This window comes from Sciurus carolinensis, chromosome 10 (assembly GCF_902686445.1).
Source record: "Sciurus carolinensis chromosome 10, mSciCar1.2, whole genome shotgun sequence".
Lineage (NCBI taxonomy): Eukaryota > Metazoa > Chordata > Mammalia > Rodentia > Sciuridae > Sciurus > Sciurus carolinensis.
In genome coordinates, this window is record NC_062222.1 from 4,801,783 (window position 1) to 4,826,147 (window position 24,365).

At 42.8% G+C, this 24,365-nt stretch overlaps 1 pseudogene; it reads right to left on the reverse strand.

Moving 5' to 3' along the window:
- Nucleotides 1-13,061, reverse strand: part of LOC124994833 (neurofilament heavy polypeptide-like) — a 29,800-nt pseudogene extending 16,739 nt beyond the window's left edge.
- Between the last annotated feature and the right edge of the window lie 11,304 nt (nucleotides 13,062-24,365).

The window sequence follows — 24,365 nt, forward strand, 5'->3', positions numbered from 1 at the left end:
GGCTGAAAACCTTCCGACCCTCTGCATTCCTATCTGCTCCCTGCCTTCGCTCTTGGCAGTACCCTGTAACTCTGCCACTTCCTCAACTATACGTCCATAGCACACTTATAAACATTATCCCATTGATATTTACCTTAGAAGGACTAGCTTAGTCCTTCCGTGGCCTGTATATATCATTGTGTGAAATGTGACTTGTGATTTGAGCTTTTTAAATATTAGTAATTAAGTCTGGAATAAAAGAACCTGTCATGGCCCAGTCTATGACTGTCAGGTGACCCACTAGTACTCAGTGAAGAGCAACTGGTGAAAGTCGTGTGGCTTGTGAATTTGCTATTCAATAAATTCTGACATTGTGGGAAGACATAATGTGTTTGGTTTATGTTAATGACAAATTTTGCTCACAACATGTTTTTAACTTTGTGGACCCAAAATTTTCAGATAATGCTGTTCACATAGCAACCTGATGTTTAAAGCCTCTTTTATTTATTTCCTCTTCTAAGTTTCAAGTTTAGGCAAAAAGGTCAGCAGAAGAAAAAGTGAAGAGCCACGTGTTTCATGTGTTTTGAATTGGACTTGCTGACCAAATAAAAATATTTAACTAGCTGTATGAAACCAGAAAGACCAGAGGATATCACGATGGGCTCAATATTCGAAATTCCTGTTAAAATTCGAAGCAGCCACAGACAACCCTGCCAAAGTAATTCCTGGGAATTTTGGGTGCAGTTTACTTTGGTGAGTTTTAATGATATTGTGCCCATGTCTCCCACATCCATTTTCTCCAGATTCTAATACATATTGTGACCAGGCAGGACTGCAGTAGAAAATCATCTGTTCCTTAGACGTGGGAGGGTAACTTAACAAGAATCATTTTCCCAGAATGCAGCCAAGCAGGCTGTTGTTGGAAACAGAGGCTCCGTTTGATGAACACAGCACACAAACACAGTCACCCAAAGTGCCTCATGCACAGAACTTGTGATGGGCTGACAGATCTGACTCCATGAGAATGTTCTAGGCCAGACTCTAAGGGAAATGACTAAACAGACTCCATTTCGCTCTGAGACTCCATGTTATGTAGGAAATAAGCTTCTCCCATGGGAACACCCCGCCTCTGTGCCCATCATCACTTACTCAGTGTGACATGTTTAACAATACAGAATGATAATTCCTGTGTAAAGAAAAATTGCTCTCTTTTGATCCCTATTGCTCCTAAACAATGCACCATGTGAGCGGTGATTGTGTGGATGTTAGTAACCATTCTTTAGTTTGTACCTAGGTAAGGGTCATTTTGACCCACTTCCCCCTCTGTCGATGATCTCATGATGGTAATGTGTAATTTCGAATCATAGAAACAGACACTTATGATTGATGTGATTTTTGGTATAAGAATCCCTACAACCCTGTGGTCGGGGCTGTTCTCCCAATAGCCATTTCTTGGGACATTGTGTGAGACACAATGTCTTAATAAAGACTTAATAAAGACTTAATAAAGACTCTCAAATTTGGACTTCTCAGTGGTGATCGGTCTGTTCTTAAGTTGCGCCCCGTAACAAACTCAGTGTGGTGCCCAACTATTCATCTGCCTAGCGGAACCAAGTTTCAAATGGCAAGAGCCTCCAACAGGGGAGAAAGGACGCCTTGGGCTGTGTGTCAACTTCACCCACATGTTGACCGCTGGGCAGTCTGTGCTGCCACCAGGAAGGGTGAGGAGAGTCCCTAGAGTAAGAGCCTGAGCAGCTGCGGGGCTCCTGACTGGGCCGACCCCCCGCAGCTGTCCGGCTGGCTCCCCCCTCACGCCAGTTAGGTCAAGAGAGGAGAGGTTGCAAAAAAGGAAGGGGACCTTCATTCCAAAAGTGGGGGGAATGAAAAGACAGTGGGCACGTGTCCGAAGTCATCCTGCTGGAAGGCTGAACGAAGGGCGATTTATACAGGAGGCAGCGATCGCAGACTGTTGCAGTTGGGGAACCAAATGACACACATCTGATTATGATCATTCAGTGAAATGCTCTTCAGCTCCACGATCCTCAAGAACAAAGATGAATGTTTCCTTGAGCTCTTCTTGTCATCAATTAGTTTGTCCCTGTGCAGTTCAGCATTGCACCATCAACAGGCTAGAGTGGGTACCCGCCCTGCGGACCTCGAGCTGAAAGTTGAACTTACAAAAAAAAAAGAAATGCTCTGTTTAATTATAATGGGGACAAGTGTCTGGTGAAATAAGGTTGGGAATTGAGGGTGAGATTTGGTCTTGAGTCTCAGCTTCAGAAATTGTAGAGAAATTCATATTAATGGGGGTGTGAGCAGTTGTCAATACTTTCTGCACAACATAGAGTGAGCCCTGATGTAAACCGAGGACCCGTGTACCACACACGCAGGATGTTAGCAGAGAAGCTGGGAGCGGTGGCAAGAGGTATATTGGGAACTCAGTACTTTTGGCTCAGTTTTTCTCCTGCAAATCTTTTAAAGTGATCTAAAACTAAAATCTATTATAAAAAATTTGATTGGCTCAGGTGGGCTGTGACCAATGAGAGGGATTTGAAATGTCTTTGGAGAGCAAAAGACTAAAGAGAGTCTTGGCGCGCATCCACACAAGCAAAATTGTCAAGAGGGAAGGCATGACCTAAAGGGTGGACTTTGGACCTAAATGCCGGCCATCTCTAAGACTGCAGAACTCCCTAGTCCTCTCCTTGCATTCTAGAGAGCAAGAGAGGCAAATGATTCTGCACCGGCTACCATCCAATTTAGTGGGCAGAGGCGTTGGGAGTCAACTTCAGATTTGCATTTTATTACTTCCCGCAATCTAATTAAGTGAATATTTACCCTCTGAGCATTTTTAGGACCCTTATAGTCAACTAGTATTGTTAAATAGCTTTTAATTCTCAAAAATTTTCTGTGTTTTATGTGACCAAGAAGGGAGAGAAGAATACTTTTCCTCAATTTTTATTATTATGCTACTTTAAAGCTGTTGGAGATACCATGACTCTTTTTACTACGTGTACAAACAGGAAGACAATAATACAAGGCACACTGAAGTCTCCTGGGTACTTTACTAACTGCTCATGTCTGGGCCCCACCTCCAGAGATTCTGGTTTCTCTGGTCTGGAGTATAGAATGAACATGGGAATTTTTTCATGTGCAGCCAAGTTTGAAAGCACAGACCTAGAAGGTCTTTCAACACAGTGATATGTTAACCACAGGCAGTGTCTTAGTTTATGATGAGTCTCTCTTCCTGTCTCTGTCTGTCTCTGCCTCTTTCTCACACACACACAGCAACCCCTCCACCGTACTTGTACTTTTCTCTTTACACCCTCATTCTGCATTTGAATGTAAACCTTGAGGTCAGAAAGAGCTTGCTCTGACACACCACTGCCCGTCCTAGTGCATAGCTTGGGCAGCACCAGAATCAATTCCAGTGTTGGACTCTTGGTATCAACTCCAGCACGGTGGACTCTTGGTATCAATGGAGTGTCACTGTAGGTCCATCATATGCAGCAAAAGTGCCACTCAAGGGGTGGACATTGATCACGGAGGAAGACATGGTTAATGTGTGGGAGGACCAGAGGTGTATGGGGAATCTCTGTATCTTCCTCTCAGTTTTGCTCTGATTGTAAACTTGCTCTTGAAAATGTTTTAGGAAAAAAAAAAAAAACTAACAAAAAACAAAAACAAAGAAAAACACCTAACTGCCTTGAGGCATGTTACTTCACGGTGTTAAAATCTCAGTTTCCTTGTTTACAAAACCAGAGTAACACTGCCTATCTTACTGCTGCAGATTAAGTGAGATGATGTGAAGAGCTTAGGGCCCGGCTTGATAGGTTGAAAACTCTCTGCAAAAATGGCTAAAAGGTTGAGACGAGATTCAGAGACATCTAGGAGACTCACACTATTTGTTTGATTTTGTATGGTAAAATGCTTTGTTTCTCTAAGTCCTCAAGAATATAATACAGGGGGCCATTTTATAAAGATGAGTCAGTGAAATACGTGGCCGCGTCCTCAGTGTGCTGCCTAGCGGGCTGTGACCCTCGAGGTGGCTGACCCTGAGGCTTTCTCACTTTCTTGCTTCTTCTCGGAGACTCTTTTTATCTTAGGAGAACCAAGCTGGTTTTCACGAAAAAGAATTTACTGTCTTGGAGGGATGTATTTAATTTGGCTAGTCTCCCAGATGTTTATTTTATTCAAATTAATATTGAAATTTTCTCTGTAAGCAGTTTTCTTACATTTTTATATTTCTCTTTCCTTCAAGAACATCTGTTTCTCTTCTGAGTATTAGAAGTACATAGAAAGGGGTTTTCAAGATGGCAGAGTAGAGGGCGGCTGCATTTCACGTTGCTCCAGGACGCAGGATTCAAAAGAGGAGATAGTGAGAGACTTGGGACCAACTCAAAGCCGCCGGGTGAGTCTCTCCCGTTGGGGAGGCTCCCGGATGGGGCGGTAGCCCCGGAACGCAGGGAACTTTGTGAACTGGAGTTGCTCGGCGAGACGCCCCTTCCCCCGCTGGAGCGTTAAACACGGATAACTGGGATCATCGTAGAGGAGGCGGCTCAGCACAGCGCTTGGACTCGGAGGAACCACTGGGGCTCCGGGCGGCTGCCTGAGGAGGAGCAGCGTGGCGAGCTGTTTGGACTCAGAGTGACCGCTCCTGAACACCGGTGGCCTGCCTGGAGGAGGAGCGCGGTGGGTCGCTTGGTCTCCCGAGCGACCGCTCCTGAACACCTGGGGGGTACCCCACCTCCAGGAGGAGGAGGAATGGGGCGGGTCACTTGGACTCGGAGTGACTGCCTAGGGCTATGGGCGGTTGGCAGGAGGAGGAGACGCGAAGTGAGTTGCTTGGACTCCTAGTGACTGCGTCGGAAACCGGGCGGCTGTCCGGAGGAGGAGGTGTGTGGTGCGTCTCTGGGTCTCGGAGCTATTGTACGGGGCTCCAGGTGGCCGCTCAGAGGAGGGGCCGATAGCCAGGCGATTAGGTGCAGAGCAGGGTCCCAGGACCGGCTTCTTGGTGGAAGAGCCGCACCGAGACACGCCTAGGGGCAGAGTGAAGTTTCCAGGACTGCGGGCAGATTCTCTGGGAGAGGCAGCCTAAGGAGACTCGTCTGCGAAGGGTAAGGCTCCCAGGCCCAGGAGGTAGGTCCCGGCCCCTGGGAACGTTGCAGAGGAAGACAGCCCAGCCCAGGCGGTAGTTGTAGATTGAGGGGAACCTCTAGGAGGGGAACTGACCAGCGAGACCTCCCCACAGGGTAAGTCTTCACTGCCAGGTGAGGTTTTCCCACAAGGACGGTAAAACCAGAGACACAGGCACAAACAGGCCTTACCTCAGCCCGCAGCCTAGTTCCCCTTTGGATGACCATTGGTCAACAAGTGGAGGCACCTCTACCCACTATCAGGGAATATACCCCACCTGAGGGTCACCAACCCTACAGAGGCAGCTTCCTTGTGGAGCACAGCATTATCAACTTCCTCCAAGACTGCAGGCTACTGAAGGATAGGAGGGGATATACTAGCAATCTTCAGGGACATTGTAAGTCAATAGAGGAAATCTGCAATATATTAATGATCCACTGATTCCTGAACAATATGAGAAAACAAGGGAAGAAAATGCCCTAAACAAATCTAGATGTTACATCAATAAAATCCAACGACAGCATGGCAAAAGAAATGACAGAAAGGGAGTTCAGAATGTACATAATTAAAATGATCAGGGAAGCAAACGATGAGATGAAAGAGCAAATGCAGGCATTGAATGATGAGATGAAAGAGCAAATGCAGGCATTGAATGATAGCACCAATCGACAGTTAAAAGAGCAAATACAGGAAGCAAAAGATCATTTCAATAAAGAGTTAGAGATATTGAAAAAAAACCAAACAGAAATCCTTGAAATGAAGGAAACAATAAACCAAATTAAGAACTCCATAGAAAGCACAACCAATAGGATAGAACACCTGGAAGACAGAACCTCAGATATTGAAGACAAAATATTTAACCTTGTAAACAAAGTTGAACAAACAGAGAAGATGGTAAGAAATCATGAACAGAATCTACAAGAACTATGGGATATCATGAAAAGGCCAAATTTGAGAATTATTGGGATTGAGGAAGGCTTAGAGAAACAAACCAAAGGAATGAACAATCTATTCAATGAAATAATATCAGAAAATTTCCCGAGCCTGAAGAATAAAATGGAAAATCAAGTTCAAGAGGCTTATAGGACTCCAAATACACAAAATTACAACAGACCCACACCAAGGCACATTATAATGAAAATGCCTAACATACAAAATAAAGACAGAATTTTAAAGGCTGTGAGAGAAAAGAACCAAATTACATTCAGGGGGAAACCAATACGGATATCAGCAGATTTTTCAATCCAGACCCTAAAAGCTAGAAGGGCCTGGAACAACATTTTTCAATCTCTGAAAGAAAATGGATGCCAACCAAGAATCTTATACCCAGCAAAACTTACCTTCAAATTTGACGATGAAATAAAATCATTCCATGATAAACAAAAGCTAAAAGAATTTACAAAAAGAAAGCCAGCATTACAGAACATTCTCAGCAAAATATTCCATGAGGAAGAGATTAAAAAATAAAGTGGCAAATCAGCAAAGGGAGGAATTATCCTAAAGGAACTGTCAAATAAAGGAGGAACAAGGTGTGTCAAAAAAATATATAAATAAATAAATAAAATTTAAAAAATGAACCAAATGACCGGGAATACAAATCATATCTCAATAATAACCCTGAATGTTAATGGCCTGAATTCATCAATCAAAAGACATAGACTGGCAGACTGGATTAAAAAGAAAGATCCAACAATATGTTGCCTACAAGAGACTCACCTGATAGAAAGAGATACCCATAGACCTAAGGTGAAAGGATGGGGAAAAACATACCATGCACATGGACTCAGCAAAAAAGCTGGAGTATCCATCCTCATTTCAGATAATGTGTACTTCAAGCCAAAGTTAGTCAAGAGGGATAAAGAAGGACATTTCATAATGCTTAAGGGAAGCATAAATCAGCAAGATATAACAATCATAAATATCTATGCCCCAAACAGTGGCTCATCCATGTATGTCAAACAAATCCTTCTCAATTTTAGAAACCAAATAGACCATAACACAATAATACTAGGTGATTTTAACATGCCTCTCTCACCACTGGACAGATCTTCCAAACAAAAATTGAACAAAGAAACCATAGACCTCAATAACACAATCAATAATTTAGACTTAATGGACATTTATAGAATATACCATCCAACCAAGAGCGAATACACTTTCTTCTCAGCAGCACATGAATCCTTCTCTAAAATAGACCATATATTATGCCACAAAGCTAATGTTAGCAAATACAAGAAGATAGAGACACTACCTTGTATTCTATCAAATCATAATGGATTGAAATTAGAAATAAACAAAGGAGTAAAAAACAGAAACTACTCCAACACCTGGAGATTAAACAATATGCTATTATATGATGAATGGATAACAGAAGATATCAGGAAGGAAATTAAAAAATTCTTAGAGGTAAATGTGAACAAAGAAACATCATATCAAAATCTCTGGGACACTATGAAAGCAGTACTTAGAGGAAAATTTATTTCATGGAGCGCATTTAATAAAAGAAGTAAAACTCAACAAATAAACGACCTAACACTACAGCTCAAAGCCCTAGAAAAAGAAGAACAGACCAACACCAAAAGTAGTAGTAGACAGGAAATAGTTAAACTCAGAGCTGAAATCAACGAAATTGATACAAAAGAAACAATACAAAAAAATGACAAAATAAATAGTTGGTTCTTTGAAAAAATAAACAAAATTGATAAACCTTTAGCCACACTAACAAAGAGAAGACAAGAGAAAACCCAAATCACTAAAATTAGGAATGAACAAGGAAATATCACAACAGACACGATTGAAATACAAAACATAATTAGAAGCTATTTTGAAAATCTATACTCCAACAAAATAGAAAATTTTGAAGACATCAACAGGTATCTAGAGACATACGAATTGCCTAAACTAAACGAGGAGGACATACACAATTTAAGTAGACCAATTTCAAGTAATGAAATAGAAGAAGTCATCAATAGCCTACCAACAAAGAAAAGTCCAGGACCAGATGGGTTCTCAGCTGAGTTCTACAAAACCTTTAAAGAAGAGCTCATTCCAATACTTCTCAAAGTATTCCATAAAATAGAAGAGGAGGGAACACTCCCAAACTCATTCTATGAAACCAATATTACCCTGATACCTAAACCAGACAGAGACACATCGAGGAAAGAAAATTTCAGACCAATATCCTTAATGAACATCGATGCAAAAATTCTCAATAAAATCATAGCAAATCGCATACAAAAACATATTAAAAAAATAGTGCACCATGATCAAGTGGGTTTCATCCCAGGGATGCAAGGTTGGTTCAACATCCGGAAATCAATAAATGTAATTCACCATATCAATAGACTTAAAGTCAAGAATCACATGATTATTTCAATAGATGCAGAAAAAACATTTGATAAAATACAGCACCCCTTCATGCTCAAAACACTAGAAAAAATAGGGATAGTGGGAACATTCCTTAATATTGTAAAGGCCATCTATGCTAAGACCATGGCTAATATCATTCTAAATGGTGAAAAACTGAAAGCATTCCCCCTAAAAACTGGAACAAGGCAGGGATGCCCTCTTTCACCACTTCTTTTCAATATCGTCCTTGAAACTCCAGCCAGAGCAATTAGACAGACCAAAGAAATTAAAGGGATACGAATAGGAAAAAAAGAACTCAAACTATCCCTATTTGCTGATGATATGATTGTATACTTAGAGGAACCAGGAAATTCCACCAGAAAACTTTTAGATCTCATAAGTGAATTCAGTAAAATAGCGGGATATAAGATCAATGCACATAAGTCTAAGGCATTTTTATACATAAGTGATGAATCTTCAGAAAGAGAAATTAGGAAAACTACCCCATTCACAATAGCATCGAAAAAAATAAAATACTTGGGAATCAATCTCACAAGAGAGGTGAAAGACCTCTACAATGAGAACTACAGAACAGTAAAGAAAGAAATCAAAGAAAACCTTAGAAGATGGAAAGATCTCCCATGTTCTTGGATAGGAAGAATTAATATTGTCAAAATGGCCATATTACCAAAAGTGCTATACAGATTCAATGCAATTCCAATTAAAATCTCAATGATGTACCTTACAGAAATAGAGCAAGAAATTATGAAATTCATCTGGAAGAATAAAAAACCCAGAATAGCTAAAGCAATCCTCAGTAGAAAGAGTGAAGCAGGGGGTATCGCAATACCAGATCTTCAACTCTACTACAAAGCAATAGTAACAAAAACGGCATGGTGTTGGTACCAAAATAGAAAGGTGGATCAATGGTACAGAATAGAGGACATGGACAAAACCCAAATAAATACAATTTTCTCATACTAGACAAAGGGGCCAAAAATATGCAATGGAGAAAAGATAGCCTCTTCAACAAATGGTGCTGGGAAAATTGGAAATCCATATGCAACAGAATGAAACTAAACCCATATCTCTCACCACGCACGAAACTAAACTCAAAATAGATTAAGGACCTCTGAATCAGACCAGAGACCTTGCATCTTATAGAAGAAAAAGTAGGTCCAGAGCTTCAACATGTCGGCTTAGGACCAGACTTCCTCAACAGGACTCCCATAGCACAAGAAATAAAAGCAAGAATTAATAACTGGGATAGATTCAAACTAAAAAGCTTTCTCTCAGCAAAGGAAAGTATCAGCAATGCAAAGAAAGAGCCTACAGAGTGGAAGAAAATCTTTGCCAATCATACTTCAGATAGAGAACTAATCTCCAGAATCTATAAAGAACTCAAAAAACTCTACACCAACAATGCAAATAATCCAATCGACAAATGGGCTAAGGAAATGAATAGACACTTCCCAGAAGAAGATCTACAAGCAATCAACAAACATATGGAAAAATGTTCAACATCTCTAGTAATAAGAGAAATGCAAATCAAAACCACCCTAAGATTCCATCTCACTCCAATTATAATGGCGATTATCAAGAATACAAGCAACAACAGGTGTTGGCAAGGATGTGGGGAGAAAGGTACACTCATACATTGCTGGTGGGGCTGCAATCTAGTGCAGCCACTCTGGAAAGCAAGTGGAGACTCCTTAGAAAACTTGGAATGGAACCACCATTTGACCACTCCTTGGCCTATACCCAAAGGATTTAAAATCAGCATATTACAGAGATACAGCCACATCAATGTTCATAGCTGCTCAGTTCACAATAGCCAGATTGTGGAACCAACCTAGATGTCCTTCAATTGATGAATGGATAAAGAAACTGTGGTATATATATATATACCATGGAATATTACTCAGCCATAAAGAATGATAAAATTATGGCATTTGCAGGCAAATGGATGAAATTGGAAAATATCATGCTAAGTGAGATAAGCCAATCTCAAAAAACCAAAGGACAAATGATATCACTAATAAATGGATGATGACAGATAATGGGGGGTGGGAGGGGTTAGTGTTAGGGTTAGAGTTAGGATTAGGGAGGGGGCAAGAATGGAGGAAGGAAGGACTGTATAGAGGGAAAAGAGGGGTGGGGGGGTGGGAGGGAAGGGAAAAAATAACAGAATGATCAAACATTACCCTATGTAAATTTATGATTACACAAATGGTATGCCTTTACTCCATGTACAAACAGAGAAACAACATGTATCCCATTTGTGTATAATAAAAAATAAAAAAAAAGAAGGTAGAAAAAGAAAAAAAATACTAAAGAAAAGTTGAGGAGAAAACTCAAAACAAAAGATAGAAGTCATTGAAATAGGGGAAAAGCTTTGACTAATGTAATAACAGTTGTTGAAAGAATTAATCAATAAACGAAGTTGGAAAAGTATAAAAAAAAAAAAAAGAAGTACATAGAAAGGAACCCACATGTATTCCGGAGGTATCAATGACCCTGTGCACATTTATAATAAACTTAATGCTTGAGACCGGAGTTTAAGAAAAAAATGATGTATTGGATGAAACACCATTTGCAGAATATAATTAATACATAAATCAATCCATTGAACACAAACCTGACATCCTTTCCTTCCAACGCCTTGAGTAGTGGTCTGTGATTTCTCTTTCCCTGCTCAGGAAGCTCCACAATGCTAGGAACCTTGGTTTAATTCACCATACTGTGAAGAATTAGGGGATCATTTCAAGTCTTTGAAAGGTTCCGTATTCATCTGGAAGAGTTCTCATTGCTTTCAATAGATTAAAGATCATTTCATCTATGAGATAAATCATTGATTTTCAGATGTAGCAAAATCTCACATGTGTATCCACAGTGAGAGGACATTCAACTAATGTATTTCTTAAAAAAAAATTATATTACAATATGTTTATGTAATCCTCTTCCTAGTTTTTATTGTTGTTATTTTCCCAAACCATCTATGAGATAGAAAGCAAATATTAGTATTTGCATTAAATAATGCTGTCAAAATGAGGCAAACACATGAACCTGGTTGCTTTTGTTCCTGACCGTGGGGTTATGACTCGGTAAAGCTTGAAAATATTACAAGCAGAAAATGCATTTGACAATTTAACACGCTGGCCTCAGGAAGACCTCGACTGAGCTGCACTACCCTGTGGAGCCCACTGCAGACGTCAGCTGTGACCCTTGCGATGTCTGCTGCCCGGAGCTGTGGCTCCTCTGTTCCACAGCCTCTTGCTATTGCCAGCCCAGGAAAGGGCCAGAACTTAAGATGTAGTATGATTTCCACTGAATGCATATATCACTTTGGCACTGCTGCACAGCTGAACCCCATAGGTTGGGGATCGTCTGTGGAGGGAGAGCAATGGCTCTACTCAGCTCGCTGACCCCAAATCCCTGGTCTTTTCTCTAAACTCTCCCTGGAGTCTGGTGTATGCTCATTATTGAAAGGCATTCATAATTCAACTTAGTTATTAATATTATCATCAATGCTGAATAAGGAGACCTGACTTCCTGTGGTCATCAGACAAAAGCCTCTTCTGTACCAGACGTGCATGGTCTCTAGATTGATCAACATTTTCTGTTCTGTCATGTGTTTGGGAACATGTGCTCTGGGTTTGAATGAATCTCAGCACTACCTGGGTGGGAGTTAACTGCCCCGGTTGCGATGCCCACATGGTAAAATGTCTACGCTCCAGTTTTCTAGTACATTCCAATGTTTCTGGTGTAGTCAGTGTTGCAAGTCAGAAAGCCACCTCAGGTCATCTTCGGTGGAAAATGAATGGACCGGCTCATGTCACGACGGGGTAGCAGTGCCCCTGCTGGGCACCAGAGCTTGTCACCAAGTCTCTTGTGGCCTTGCAGGTGCAACCCAGGGGCAGAACTTACCTGTAGTTATGGTTTGCATCTCAACGTCCCTCAAGGCTCAGGTGTCAAAAGCTTGATCCCCAGCTGATGGTGCTCCTGGGGGTGGTAGAAACTTTAGGGGTGGGAGTTGGTTGAAGGAGGCAGGTCGCTGGGGACCCTGGATCCCTCCTGTCTTTCTGTTCCCCAGCCATCATGATGGCCTCCTCTGCTGTGGGCCCCCACCATGACATTCTGCCTCACCACAGGTCAGAGGCAACAGGGCTAAGTGCTTGCAGACTAAAACCTCTGAAAAGGCGAGCAAAATCAACCTTTCCTCTTTTTAAGTTTCTTCCCTCTTAGGTGTTTTGTTACAGCAACAGAAAGCTGACGAGCACAAGTGTCTTTTAGGTTTCATACACTAAGATGAATGAGCATAGGAACCCAGCACAGGGCTTTGGCTGGGCAGCTGAGCTCACCCCACTCAAACTCCACTGCAGCAGGCAGGACGTGGTGATTGCCAGTCTCAGTGGGACGACACAGCTCCTGGGAGGCCGCGTTTCTGCCAGAGGAATGGACAGGAGAGGACTGTGTGCCCAAGATAACAGGGCTCTGTGCTCACCTCACACTGCATTTAGACAGCACTGCCAGTCACAATGCTGCCTAGACACAGCAGAGACCATGCGGAAGGCCTCGGCAGGCGCTTCACTGACCGTCATGGCTGGCTTTGCAGGGGGTCAGTTGTTCGCCTGCTTCTGGGCACTTGTGGGGCCTCAGAGTCCAAGGGGTCCAGGCTTTGTCCTCAACTGTTTTCTTGTGGTGCTTCTCAAATCACTTTGTGAATGTCCTCTGAAAGCCCAGAAAGGGGAATTATGCCACCAGGGGTCAGGGGGACAAGCAAGCACCCCGTCTATTTGAAGGTGCTCATTTCTATCTCCACATTCATCCATATTTTATACTGTATATAATTTTCCCATTTAAGTTTAAACCAACAATAAATTTAAAGTATTACTAAAATACATGGTCATTCTAGGACGATGTTCCATGTTCACCTTATTCTGAATAGTCCAGGACTAATAGTGTGGGCCAAGAAAGATGAGCTCTCTGTACACGTTTTGGTCAACATGAGGTATTTCTGTTCCACTGTGGGAGAGTTTAGACCTCAGGCACCGGGCGCTCTGGGGATACATTGACAAACCTCTGTCGGGGGCATCGACCTGGAGCCCCACACTTACACTGCTGTCACTGGAGCCTGTTCCTCACCTGGACAATAGGATCAATACAATGGCACCTCACAGAACTCCTGGAAATAAGGTGAAATTGCCTGGCGTGTGGAAAAGTACTCAGTAACGTCTAACTTTCCTCATTACCTTGCCAGTCTGCCTGTGTCCTCCTATCATGGCTTCCTTGTTAGGAGTTGAGGTTTTGCTTTGCTCTCTGAGACAGAGGCAAGTGTGCTCTGAGGAGTCACCTTTGCTGCCGCGGAGGGACCTTGACAGAGCTGACGCACAGCCACACGTTACGTTGGCCACCGCCACGTGACTTAGACCTGAGCCTGGCAGAGCGTGGACCTGGAGACCGGGGTGCCGGATGTTCAGCAGCAGCCGGTTTTCCTTTCCTTAAGAGGAATTCTGCTCATGTCCTGTGGCCCAGCGTGACACGGGGGAGACCGGCGTCTGCAGACTCTCTGGCTCTGTGGAGAGGCTGATCAGCTGACCCTGGAGCCACGGCTCTCCCCTCACAGTGAAGATGGACCTAATCCACTCAGACTCCAGCTCTGCTGGTTCCCAGCCATTGTCAATGGCACCGGAAAGACAACCGGAAAGGTGGAACAAGGGAGTGGGCAGGTTGGCACAGTCCCAAAGGGAGCCCTGGCTCCTGATGGCCACAGAGACATCAGTTTCAGATTAAAGAAAGTGGAAGGTTCTGCCCTGTGTTTTTGCTCTGTGTCTTTAGATGCGCTAATTTGCGAGCGATCAGATGGAGGGATGGACAGCACTGTGGGTTAAAGACTTGCTGCCTGACCCGTGGTCAGCCCAGGGGCTAGGTCTGAAACCCTTGCATTTGGGGATGGGTCTTAGAGCAGATCAGTGCCAGTCACCATGAGCCACGTCTGCAGTCTCGAGTGGTAATCAGTGTGCTGAGTCTACCCCAGGGGATGTAGGGTGCCCTCTTGATTAATATAGTCTATTATTTTATCTCACAGTGCCGTGGGCCACAGCCAGGGACTCCCTCCTGCCAGGGGAGGGCTCTCTCAACCCTCGGGCTACGATTCCTTTAACAATTGTTGCCCTTCCTATATATGTCTCTTCTTTCTTTCTTTTTTAAATTTGTTCTTTTTAGACGTACATGACAGTAGAATGTGTTTTGACACGTCATGCATACGTGGTTGAACATGATGTGGAGTCACACTGGTCGTGTGTTCATAGATGAATGTATATTCATTCTGTCTTTCCCATCCCCGTCCCTGTCCCCTCTCCCTTCCCTCCATTCCCCTTTGTCTAATCCAATGAACTTCTGCTCTTCCCGCCCACCCCTTTATTGTATGTAAGCATCTGAATATCAGAGAGAACATTCGGTCTTTAGGTTTTGGGGACTGGCTTATTTCACTTAGCAGATAGTCTCCATTTTCATTCTTTCCCTAGTCAATGCCATCATTTCGTTCTTTTTTAAGGCTGAGTAATATTCCATTGTGTATATATGCCACATTTTCTTTTTCCATTTATCTGTTGAAGGGCATGTAGGTTGGTTCCATAGTTTAGCTATGGTGAATTGAGCTGCTATAAACATTGATGTGGCTGTCACTGTAGTATGCTAATTTTTAGTCCTTTGGGTATTGACCAAGGAGTGGGATAACTGGGTCAAATGGTGATTCCATCCCAAGTTTTCTGAGAAATCTCCACACTGCTTTCCATAATGGTTGCAAAAATTTGCATTCCCACCAGCAATGTAAGAATGTACCTTTCCCTCCACATCCTCACCACCATTTATTGTTACTTGTATTCTTGATGATTGTCATTCTGACTGTAGTGAGATGGAATCTCAGTGTAGTTGGATTAGCATTTCTCTATTTCCTAGAGGTGTTGAACATTTGTTCAACATTTGTTGACTGATCATATTTCTTCTTCTGTGAAATGTCTGTTCAGTTCCATTGCCCATTTATTGATTGGGCTACTTATTTTTGATGTAATTTTTTTGAGTTCTTTATATATCCTGCAGATTAATGCTCTATCTGAGGTGCAGGTGGCAAAGATCTTCTCCTATTCTGTAGGTTCTCTCTTCAAGTTCCTGATTGTTTCCTGTGTTGTGAAGAAGCTGTTTAGTTTGATACCATACCATTTATTAATTCTTGATTTTACTTTTGTGCTTTAGGAGTCTTGTGAGGAATTTGGTTCCTAAGCCAATGTGATAGGGATTTGGGCTGACTTTTCCTTCTAGTAGGCACAGGGACTCTGATCTAATTTCTAGGTCCTTGATCAACTTTGAATTGAGTTTTGTGCAGGGTCAGAGATAGGGGTCTAATTTCATTTAGTTACATACAGAGTTCCAGTTTTCCCAGAACCATTGGTTGAAGAGGCTATCTTTTCTCCATTGTATGTTTATGGCACCTTTGTCTAGAATGAGATAACTGTATTGTTGTGGGTTTGTCTTTGTGTCTTCTGTTCTTCATGTCTGTTTTGGTGCCAACACCATGCCATTTTGTTACTATAGCTCTGTAGTATCGTTTAAGGTCTGTTATTGTGATACCTCCTGCTTCACTTTTCTCACTAAGGATTGCTTGGACTATTCTGGGCCTCTTATTTTTCCAAATGAATTTCATGACTGCCTTTCTGTATATTTCAATGACAGATATATCATATCAGGTCTTCCATATTTACCTGGTGCTTCATTTGATTAAAGTACACTACTAGGTAAATTGTTGTATCTTGAGGTTGTAACTATACCCTGGTTTATTCAATACTGTTTCTTTATGTCTATTTGCAGAAATCAGAACATCTTTACCACTTTTAAAACCCTTGAATATCCTGGATGGTTAATTATTTTTCTTCAGTTAAAACAAAATAACAAAACAAAAACTAGATGCCAGAGGCCATAGGAATTCTGTGAAGTGCTTGACAGTGTGTATGGTATTGAGATAAATGGCAAAAAGTGTGTGGGGGCCAGATAGCCTTTACTCCCATTAGAATTTCGATGTAATTTAGAGATGCAGATTTGGGCTTGTTTACACTCCTGGGCTGTCATTTATCACTAACTGAAGGCAGAGACTTGAAGTGTAAAAGACACGTTTCTGAATAGTTATAAACTCTCAGTATTGGTTTCGATTACTGTTTCTCAAATGAAATCTTTTTCTCCAGAAGCCTGTGCCTGTGCTGTCTTCCGTTACTTGGCTATAGGCAGAGGGAAGTTGGGATTCGGATGTGCAGAACTCAGATGTGCAGAACTCAGATGTGCACCGGCTGAGCACCCGCTGGGAGGGCATGGGCCGAGCCTGGCCCTCAGGGTCGAGCAGCACCTCTGTGTGGCCGGCCCTCGCGGGTCCCTGGCAAGCGAGAAGCCAGACTTGGTCCTGTTCTGCATCTCCCTCGGCTGGCTCTCCCACCCTGCCCTCTATACTTGGCAGAGTTTGACAACCGAATTGATACTGGAACGTGCATGATTTCAAAATGTGTGTTATGATGTCTACGTCTGTCAAAAGTTATGCCAGAAACAAGATGGCCAGTGTTGAAATCTGCACTCGGGAGATGAAGATGGATTCTGCTCCTCTTGCCACCTTCCCATTCCTGACTCCACCCTTATCCACCCCCCAAAACACCACACGACCCACAAAAAACAAACCAGCAATTGCATCATTCAGAACCGGTGCCATTGCTGCTCCTGGTGGGGTGTGACAGGGTTTCAGCAGGCCTGAGTCAGAGCCACAGGATCTAACAGAAAAGATCAGAAACCACCCTGTGCACAGCTGGTCCTTATCCAAACAATCTTCAGGGAGCGTTTCCACCACAGCGTTTAAAGGCCAAAATAAAAACGTGAGAATGCGTCTCTACCTCTTGCAAAATATCCACGACCTTGAGAGTCACAGAGCAATAACTCTTACCAGAGACAAGGTGGTCTCAATGTGCTCCCTGAGTCGCAGGCGTTCACCTAACCGGGCAAAGACGAGTTGAAATGAGAGAAAGGAAATGGGATAGATGTTTGGAAGGTACTAGGAGAGAAGAAAACTGGCCGGGAGTCACCTTCAGCCTGAGACGCCTGGACACGGAAGCATCTCTTAGACACCGATTTGTATGATCTGCTTTCAAAAAGACAAGAACAAGGAGTCAAAAATTAATAAAATACTGATCTTCGCCACTTTTCCCGACCAGAGGCATCCGTGCGCCGACCCATAACTTTAAACAGTGCAATGTCCACCACAGTCTAGCCCTTCCGGTGGCCGCTTCTCTGCTCCACTCGCCCTGCCACGCGAGAGATGCCCCGTCCTTCTCGGGTCCTCACCCACCTCCAGTGTGCACTGAGTCCCGCTGGCACCTGACACTTCACTCAAGCCTGTTTCTAGTGGCAGAAGAAATGGCCTGCCTGCCCTTTGAGAAGGTGTGGCAGATGGAGGCCCCGGGCAGAGCCCACGTGTGTCCGGTCACTGCCTCTGGGTCCTCCACTGCTCCTGTTTCTTGAAACCTGGACCAGGCTGACGGACCCTCTCTCCTGCAGATAACTTGGGGAGGCTGCAGTGACCTCCCCGGCCAGCCCCGCTCGGCTCCTGGCTCCCACCTGGCCGCGTGCTTTCTTCTCTCCCAGACTTTCCTGTCTCAAGCCAACTCGCTCCTCCGTGTGACTCAGGCAAACCCAGAGCCCGCTTCCCCGTCTCGCCCTCTTCCCCCCACTCCCCGAGCCCTGTGCTCCGCTGTGCGCGCTTCTGTGCGAAGCTGGTTGGGGAGGAAATGGACGCAGAGCTGAGGCCCTAGGGGCGAGGTCGGGCAATGAAGCCAATGGAAAGGCAGCCCGCCTGGCATTTCACAAGGGGTCCAGTGGCCCCGGACGCAAAGGCGTGGGGTAAACAGCTGTGGGCGAGGCCGCCCCAGCCGGCTTCCCCCAGAATCGACAGCTGTGCAAAGCCCTGAAGAGGTGTCCCTGCAACCGGAGGACCTCAGGGCATCGGAGGGTGGGAGCCCCTGTGCGCAGGGTGCAGACCCTGAGAGCCGGCCCAGGACTGGAGGTCCCTGCGAGCCCACAGGTGTCATCAGACAAGCAGGAGGAAGACACCACACACATCATCCCCCGGTCTCTTCTGGAGAGGCACCTGCTTGGGGGCCTGGGTGGAATCAGAAAAGGGAGTTTGAAAGCTATTGCAATAATCAGAACGTTAAGCAATTTTTCTTATTTAATTCTAATACCTCTTTGGAAGGGTATTGTACTTGAAGAGTGACCATTAAAACACCATCACGGTGACTCTCTGGTGGTAGCAGGATAGTTTCAAAGATGTTAAACAGCTTAAGGAGGACATAGGATTCAGCTGTGGCAGAGACTGGGGTAAATTTAATTTGCTGGTTTCTAATCTGTATTTCTATTTCATCCTATGAATTTTAACAGTACCCTTTCACTTAATCACTTTTACAAAGTAACTTGGTTTTGGCTGAATGCATGGTAAAATTATGAAGCCATACTGAAACAAACATTAAAATAATTAATTGGGAGTGGACTGAGAATGTGAACTAGTCACCAAAAAAGTCCACACATGTAATGAATAAATACACAGAGGCACCCTCATGCGTGGGCATGACCCGCGCATTCCATTTCCTGATAACCCTTTGCATGGGAAGCCAAAGGCCATGACAAAGCCCTCAGAGCCAGGAGATGGGCCCCTTTGGTGTCCACCGATAATAAATAGATGAATTTGGTTTTTCAAAGAAAATGTATTCCATTGAGCACAACACAGTTGTGAAGAAATAGCACTTTCCTGCCATGACTCATACGTACCACTCATCACCAGCCTTGGAATTCCTTCAGAGAAGTTGAAATCAATCCAAGCACGCAAACCTGTCTTATTTCACAACGTTCCTGAAAGATGTGTGACCAGCAGACATGGCTGTGCCTGTTGCTACCTGTGCCAGGTCCGCGCGTTCTTCCCTGTGTGGTTAGAGCAGGACATTCCCACGCTGACTCGTCTGATGACTCCGTGCTCTTTCAGCTCACCTGCTCAACCCCACCCCGCCTCCCAGGGTGTACAGAATGCACCCCTGTGGACTGGATTGCACCAAGGAGCTAACTGCGGCTCTCTGCCTGGTTTGCCTTTCACAAACCATCTTTCTGCAGACCCTGGCTGGGGGCCTCATGCTTCTTCTGAGACCACCAGGGTTCCAGAGAACTCTCTGCCCCTGGAGACTGACTTCCTCTCTGCTTCCTCCACATCAGCATTTCCCATGCTCTTTTCAGATATTTTGTTTATTTATGGCCATTTGTAAAGCAAAGAAATTACAAAGACTCATTAATCTCTTGTATAAATATAACACGACCTTATTTTGAGATAAAACCAAACCTGCCCATCATGAGGTTGTTCGTAATCTTTATTTATTCTATTTCACATGACTGTATGTTCAGGTGTCGGCAGAAACATTAATGTTTGATTAGGGTGTGCCACCCAAGATAGAGTCGGAAATGCTATTATAATATACAGCACAGGCATCATATCATATAACCTGTCAGAAAGATCTGGATTTCAAAACACACCTAATTCCAAGGCTTCTGGTAAGTGGGCCACAAATATATGCCAGATTATATTTATATGTGTTAACCTGGAAAAGATTGCAAGAGCTATTATGTGCAAAGGACCTTAAAGGCACGGCATAATCACATTGAAAGCAAAAACATATTTTTGTGTGCAGAGAGGGATGCGTTTGCATATAGGTCTGAAGGTAGAGATAACTAGAAAAACATGCTATTCCAGTGTTTGCTGTAGTTTAGATTGTCTTAAATAAGTCAGCATCTTCAAATGTCAGGACATAAAGTTTCCTTTGTTAGGAAGAGAGACAGGTGAAGAGGGAGTTACATAGTATTTTTATTACTATGAATATAATCATTTCTAATTTGCTACTGTTAGTAGAAAATTTAGTAAGAATGTTCGATAAAGACAGAGGATTAACCATCTGCATTGATTATTTTATGTAATATTCAATATAATTCATTAAAATTAAATTTAATATAGTTTTTACTCCCAGAGTTTTTTAGAGGTGATTAAAATTTAGCATAAGTCTGAACACATGACAAATTTTCATTTTTACCTGCATATAATTATAAAATTGCTTAATTATTTTAAGCCACATTGAAAAAAAAGATTTGATGTTTTAAATTCAATAAATTTTATTCAATATAATTAGTGCAAAGCATGTATAAATGAGGGCCTAACAGGAATGACCGTCCTCCTCTGGGCTGTGGGCGCAGGGAAGCCGTGACCCATGGCATTTGTCCATTGTTGTGGTGTAAATATTTTCATCCCAGCTGATTTCTGAGCTACCAACATGATGGTCTGAACTCAAGTTTACATTGAGATGTGCATAATGTCTCTCAGGAGTCACTGCAAGGCAGCTTTGGTGCCTTTTTGGCAGAAACTCATTAACCCCAAATACAGCAAGCAATTTAAAATAAGAACTACAAATACCAGTGCTAAAATATTTTGGATGCGTGTGTGAGTTGAAGGACTCATTGGAATAAAAGGTCTAGAGGAAGAAATCTTTCACCTTCCTGTCTTCAGGCTGGGGCATGGCTTGCTGCTGCCTCAGACTTGCCCTCAAACGCTGCTTCTTCGTGGGTCTGGAGCCTCCATCCCTTCTGACTGGACTCCACCACCAGCTCTCCGGGGGCTGCAGCTCATGGACTCCAGATCTGGGGAATGACCAGCTGCCATAATCACATCATAGTTTCTCTGTAACCAATCTGTCTCTCTGTCTAACCTCTTGACTCTTTTCCTCTGGAGAATCTAATTAATAATTAAATATTAGCAATATTTAATTTATTTTGTTTGAAGAAAACCAGTACAATTAAAGTAATGATGAAGTCCAGAGTCCCATCTGTGTTCTAGAGTCCCTACGTGATTCTCCTCAGCTCTCTAGCTTCATTGCTGATCCCCACTGTCCTCTTGTTAACTCTTCTGTCACATTGGCTTCCTTGTCCCTCATCACAGCAGACACACTCCTGCTCAGGACCGCTGCATGTCCTAAGAGTCATAGGTCAGATACCTGATCTCCCCTGGACAGTCACAGAGGAAACTTTTGACTCTTCAGGCTACCATTCTAATGTCCCTGTTCTAGTAAGGCCCTTTCGGAAACCACATGTTCTTTTTAAGGAGGGAAAGTTTACTCTGGCTCAGCATTTCAGAGGTTCTGTACATGGTAAGTCAACTCCAGAGTTCTGGGCTGAAGGTGAGGCCAAACATCATGGCAGAAAAGTGTGACAGAGGAAAGCGGCTCGGCACACGGCAGCCAGGAAGCCCTGCTTGCTTGTTACCACCCAGTTAATCCATGTTAACTACCTGCTATGTTACCACCCAGTTAATCCCTGTTAACCATATTAATCCACAGATAAGATCACACTTCCAATAATATAATCATCTCATCTCTGAAAGTACTTGTATTGCCTCACACATGAGATTCTGGGGGAAACTCCAGAATCTTGTAGAAATGCAAAAGACAAAGCAGATAAGTCTTGTAGCCTTAGCAGTTCCAAAATTGCACAAAAGTCTAAGTCCAAAATCCCCTCTGAGATTCAAAGAAAACTCAAGGTCCCTGTAAAGATCACATATACCCAATATATAAAGGCACTGAGTAAACATCTCCATTGCATTTGGGAGAAACAGGGGCATAGAAAGAAGAGATGGGAGCAAACAAGACCAAACTCCAGCTGGGAAATAAGCCCTGTAGCTCCACCTCCAGCTTCTGAGGCATGTGACACTGCGATGTTCTCTCCCATGGGCTTGAACAGCTCGTCCCTATGATCTTGCTGGTTGCAGGCCACATGGCCTCTCTCTTGCCTGCCTCTGCTTGATCCCTGCAGCTTTCCTCAGTGTGCATCTCACATTATTAGCATCTCTTAAGTTCCACTGCAGCTGTGGCTTCCTTCTCACTCTTCATGCATCCGTCTCTTGACTCCAGCCGTGCTGCACTTGGCCAGACCTCCCAGTCCTTTCTTTGAAATCTTGGTGGAATCCTCCATGACCCTTAACTTCGGCACCCTTCATTCCTGCACAATCAGCATCACGTGGTTGACACCAAGTTCTGCCACCATCTTGAGCAGTAACCAAGCCTCCAAGGACCCTGGCTGCAGCAGCCTCGAGTGCCTGGGTGGCTGAGTACAGTGAAACAACTTCCTAGGTCCTCTCTGCAGGCCAGGGGCCCCAGGGGTCTCTTCTGCTCAAAGGAATTTTTACTTTTACATCCTTGAGTCTGAGATGGGTATGGCCTTGCCAAGTCCTGAGATGCCTGCAAGACATTCTTCCTATTATTTCTGAGTATAGTATGCAGTATTTTTTAAATGACTGTAATCTTTTTCCAAATAGACTATTTAAGAACAAACTTATTTAATTGTAATACTCCACTTAAATTTTCTCTCACTCTTAACTGCTTTGTCTTTTGCATTTCTATAATTTTCTCTTTCTATAATACTGTATGTTAAACTAAATATCCTACACACACACACCATATATGTATATGTTGTCTCTCCTCCACTAGGATATTTATCCCTAATAACCGGAAGTACTATGCTTACTTTCAGTTCCTAATACAAAGTAATTGCTCAACAAATATAAAGTGAATGGGTCTTCCATGTAGCAGATGTGTCCGTCTAGAAAACCATGTGTAGAACTATATCTAACAAATTTCAGAGGTTTTTATAATGTGGACAATGAAAAAAATGATGAGATCATTGATAAAAATGAGTGCATACAAACATTACATCAACAAGTTAGAGAAGAAAAATCACATGATCATATAAGTAGACACAGAGTAGCATTAACAATATACATAGCCCTTCCATGACCACAGTTCCCATCAAACTGGGACTAGAGTAAAACTTCCTCAACTTGGTAAGGAATAGCTATTAAAAAAAAAAAAAAAAGATAGCTAATATTATACTCACAGTGAGAAGTTCAAAGCTTTCCCACTAAGATCAAGAATGAGACAAGGAGGTCCCCTCTCACCTCTGCTTTTCTGCATCACACCAGAAGCCTCAGCTAATGCAGTAATTATCTATGTAGAAAATCTAAAAGAATCAACAAGAAGAAAGACTCCTAATCCTAAGCAACTTCAACAAGTTTTTAGGATTAATTCCCAAAAGTCAATCACTTTCTTTTCTACCAACAATAAACAAGTGGAATTGAAAATAAAAACACATAAACATTTACACTAAAATAAAATAGGTATAAACTAAACAAACTCTTCACCCAATTTACATGAGGAAAAGTACAAAATTCCAATGAAAACTCTCAAAGAAATACTAGTGAGATGGAGAAGTAGTCCATGTTCATGGACAGGAAGTATCAATACTGATGCTAGAGTTTATATGGTGAGGAAAAATTCAATTATATTGAAGGTGAAAAACAGAATCATCAGTTCCTGTCTTAAAGACAGGAACTACCTACCACAGTAGGACAGCATGTATTGACATATAATAGATAAATAGGTCAGTTAAGCAGAATAGAGAGCCAAGAAATAGAGCCACATAAGAGTGGTCATCTGCTCTTTGACAAAGGAGAGAAAGCTACAGATGGTGCTTGAGTAATTGGATTTCCATCCTCAGAAATAAACAACTAAATATACAAGTAAAAGAACCTCACAGAGATGTTACACTCCTCACCCAAACTAACTCAAAATGGATCATAAGCCTAAATGTAAGATACAAAACTATAAAATATCTATGAGGTAATATAGGAAAAAAATATAGATTACTGTTTGTTTGGCAAAAAGAGATACAATCCCAAAGGCATAAGTCGTGAAAGAATGGATAAGCTAGACCCTATTAAAGTTAAAAATATTGCTATG